At 42.2% G+C, this 4,415-nt stretch overlaps 1 long non-coding RNA gene across 1 annotated transcript; it reads right to left on the reverse strand.

The window, feature by feature from the left end:
- Positions 1-1,850: 1,850 nt before the first annotated feature.
- Positions 1,851-3,998, reverse strand: LOC146620729 (uncharacterized). The gene is made up of 3 exons (XR_014906638.1): positions 3,960-3,998; positions 3,796-3,864; positions 1,851-2,991 (listed from the first exon to the last, which is right to left on the reverse strand). It is a non-coding gene; the product is annotated as an uncharacterized LOC146620729 (long non-coding RNA).
- Between the last annotated feature and the right edge of the window lie 417 nt (positions 3,999-4,415).

Here is a 4,415-nt window from a genome sequence, read left to right on the forward strand (position 1 = left end):
GGACGTTCACTTCATCCTTGCCACGCATCCTCACTAATCCAACGTTTTCATCTGAACCTTGCTTTTGCCGCAACTCCAGTACTTTGAGTACGGTTCTGTACCCATGAGGAATGGGATGGTAGCCCTCTGGGTTTGCCTCTCTGTACATTTCATACACTACATCAAGAGTGTTTGTTCCTATCAATACACAAGACTTCGTTAATGTCCCGGTGTCTGGGACTACTAGAGCTAGCGTTTTGACTTCTAGTTCAGCACCAAGAAAGTCTTTAGGAAAGGTGATTCCAATCTCAACATAACCCAGGTAAGGTACAAGCTGCCCATTGGCCCCTTCAACCTCCAGAAGGTCATGTAGTGGCTCTATCTGTTGCTCAGACAAATACTGGTCATAGTAGGACTTGGTGACAGTGGTCACTTGAGAACCTGTGTCAAGGAGACAACTGCACACCTTACCTTTGATCGTGACTTGACCTGTACTCTTTGTGCCTATGAGCCTCTTAGGTAGTCTGAAAGGTTGTTCTCCAACATGGGATTGCCTCAAAGTGGCCTGTGCTCTTGGTTTAGCTTGACTTCCAGATTTAGCGGGACGATGTTGACCTGCTTCAGTCCCAGTTTGCCCCACAACTGAGACTGCGTCTAAAAATCCTGGTCAGCAGATGGAGTGTTTTGCATCTCCCAAATGCGACGCTTCTCTCTCAATTGCTTCCTCTTATCAGCGACAAGAGTGGGGTCTGGGTCATTACTGCAACTTGCTGAGATGTGGCCATCCTGACCACACTTGAAGCAGTACCATGGTTTTGGCTGGGTGCTCTGCCGCAAGTTGGCAGGCTTCGCACTTGTGACCTTGATGCTAGGTGTTGCCATAGCCATCTCACGTAAATCACACTCGGCCTTGTCCTTAGGCTTCGAGCTTTTCTTCTGTTTCTTTGCCATCAAATTAGTAAGCTGACTCTGTAGGGATGCAACTTGCTTCCTCAGATCTGTCAACGGGTCAGAATCAGATTGAGTCACTGCCTGTAGCTCACTACAGGTGCAAGTCTTTTGACAGTGCGCCACAACCCGCTGCCGGGTTGAGCCAAGGTGTTTCTTCATCCGTGTAGCTTTAGCTGCCAGTCTATCTTCTTCTGTCCGGAGCATTAATAGAAGTTCTGAGAATGTTGGGGGTTGGCTTTTCTTGTTTTCAAGATTAAGATCTGAGAGCAAGGTGTGGTCCCAACATCCACGACAAAACTGCTTGAGAATGTGTTTATCGGCATCCCCAGCAGAGACTCCTCCCCTCTTCAGAGTAAGGTTCAATGCGCCCTGAAGACGGCAGAGGTACGCAGAGGCCTTTTCACCAGGATCCTGAAGAGTGTTCATGAATTGGGCGAAAAGCTCCTCTCCATCTTCCACTGTTCCAAAAGCTGCATCCAACAACTGAAGGTAAGTCTCAGGTGTAGCTTCTGGGCTCAGTCTGTTGACAATGTCAGCTGCAGGGGACAACAAGCTCTCAAAGATCTTTCTAGATTTTTGAAGTTCAGACATGGCAGGGTCTTTCCTGAGAAGTTCGACATGTGAACGCCATGTGTCATAATCTGTCTCACCGCTGGGTCTGGGGATCCTGCCAGAGAATGACCGGAGTCTCATTGGAGAATATGAATGTGCAATCAAGTCATCTTTCTTCACGATGTGTTCCACAATGACTTTCTGAATTTCAGGTGGGTTGAAACTGTTTGCCGCACTAAATGGGCTCTTTTTGAAATCAACAGGTAGGTGTGGCTCCGCACCACCTTGAATCAATCCTACCTGGGGTGGATCTTCAGAAAACTGCTGGCGTGCAATCTCAGAAGTTTTAAGAGAGGGGTGAAGCTGGTTCTCCCTGTCTGGATCATCAACTTGCATGGAGGAGAGCATACATTCATCATCGGTCTCTGAACTCCCAATGATTTCACTGATCTCTGTCATCATCGACTTCAGTACCTCTTCAAAACTTTTGCCACTCAGTTTTGCCACCTGCTTTATTTCATCTAAGTAGGACTTAGTAGCACTGCCACCCACCTTGGCAGTGTAAACGCTGGAGAGAGCTCTTACATGGTATTTTACACCGGGCTTCCCTTCAACTTCATATGTGTATGGCAAAAGATCAGTTAAGGCATCAATGGCGTTACCACTTCGGTACTCGACGATCAGGTTTTTGAAAAATTCTGAGTTTGGATCTACAACTGGGACGGCTCTAAAGGTACCATACTGCTTCAAAAAGTCAAGAACCCCTTCATCATCCGATGAATTGAGTGTACCACTAACAATTACTGCATTGGGGACTTTGATACCTGAGCTCAATACAAAATCCATCTTGTGGCAATAGCAAAAGATGTTTCAATGACAATACACACTTTAAGGAGGTTTCACTGCTGATATTCATGCACCAAAGAGCTCCTGGCTGGCTCGCCACTTTTGTAGCACTTACGTGGAGTTACATAAAGTACCGATGGATAATTACCAAAGTAATAAGCAATTTGGGCTAGTGTCAGAAGACTGAGAACGACTCTTAGAGCTCTGGTACACAAATGGCAGAGAAACCAGACAAACACAGTTATGTGGCTTTAAAAGTACTTTAGTGATGTTAAGCCTTGTAAAAGAAATTTGTAAACAACACAGTATTACAACAGGTTTTAACAGAATGTCAAGTATAAAAATTTCCCCCAAAGTAGCAAAAAAAAAATAGAATTAAATAAAATTGTGCACAAGTAAAAGAATTAGTCTTTTTTAAGTCCAAATGGTACCGGTGGGGCCCATAGAATTCATCTGACAAGGAGTGTGCGTGTGATTGTCTGTCCTACCGTACTACTTGTACAGTAGAGGACTGTAGTCCATCAATGTGCAAATGAGTGTGCGTGTATATGTATATCGCCTCCTAGGATCTTGGGTTGGCTCGCCATCCAGTGAACACTGGAACACTCTGGGTTCTGGAATCGCTGACCTGGTCTTTGGATTCGTCCCATATAAAAACCTGACCTATAAACAATGGCCAAATATATGTCACGTGCCCTTTAAGGATAACTCTCACAAATTAAACTAAAGTAGTGTCACAGTGCAGTAACTACTATTCAGATCAGCTATCATCAATTCAATCATCATCAGTTCAGTCATGTTGTACAACATTAAAATATCAAGTTTCAAAGGTCAAAGTATCAATATCCAAAATTTCACAGTATCAAGGTTCAATTATTTGTAACCTGCAGTAACATTAAAGATTATCTACAAGGTTGCAAACATGCAGGAATTATAGTCACCATATAATTCACTTTCATTGTAAACATTAATTACATCCATCAAAATAACTCACTGTACATATATATCTAATCACAAATAAATAAGTATATTACCCCTTTTAAGAAATGGAATAATATGCAAATGCTTATCAGAAATTGAACAAAGTGCAAATAATCAATTTCAATAACACGTAAACACAAGGACTCAGTCCACAAATAGGAGTATTAAAATAGACGTGCTTAATCCCGCTTGTACCATAGGCCTACCAGTACAAGTGGAAATACACTAAAAATTACCTCCAAGTGTTCAATACTGAGTATTGTAAAACAACTGATTGACATCAAAATTTAAACAGGAAGCAGGATAAAGTCTGATTACAATTATCTCTCATAAAGTTATTTTTAGCTGCTTTAACCATTTACAGCTTTTCACATGTTAATGACTTAGTTAACGATCTAACTAGCATAACAACAGCGTTTCAGAGACATCGAACAACTGTACCCACACTCCGCACATCACATGTCTGATTAGCCACATTTAGCTTACCGCCGTCGAGTGGATGCTCAGCATTTACATGGAGCCACAGCTCAGTAAACCCTCCGGTTTCGCTCTGCCCTTGACAACAACAAGTGCAAATACATAATTTGTGAAAAATACCAGTTTAGATGGTATTTCTTTTAACTCGTTAGAGGTTAATTTCTCCAGCTTACCGATAACAAAAGTTTTAGTCCGTCTGCTCTGTTCGGCTGTAGAAGCAAGAGACTGAAAACTTGGGAGCTGGTACTAAGGAGGGACAAGAGCTGCCTAGAGCTTCACCGATTGGCTGACATGTGAGGAGTGGGGTAAAACAATTGGCTCTCATCAGAGCTCATCAACCCTCTGAGAAAACTTAACCCTTGTTTGACCAGAGCATATCATATATAATCTGCATCCCTTCTATGTTTAAATAAATATTTTGATCTCATTTCACTTTCATTAACAGGGACAGTAAGAACAGAACAATGAACATTAAATGTTTTAATTTTTCTTCTCTTTTTGTTTGAGATGATTTTAGGAACTGGGTTACATAAGCACAGCCTGTTGTATTATAAATACCAAATGTGCATATTGGGCTTTCCAAATTAATCTGTTCGCTGAGTCACATGTATTTTCACAGTAAATTTGTC

Source organism: Diplotaxodon limnothrissa, linkage group LG12 (assembly GCF_057381915.1).
Source record: "Diplotaxodon limnothrissa isolate DT_005_m linkage group LG12, D_limnothrissa_male_GT1.1, whole genome shotgun sequence".
NCBI lineage: Eukaryota > Metazoa > Chordata > Actinopteri > Cichliformes > Cichlidae > Diplotaxodon > Diplotaxodon limnothrissa.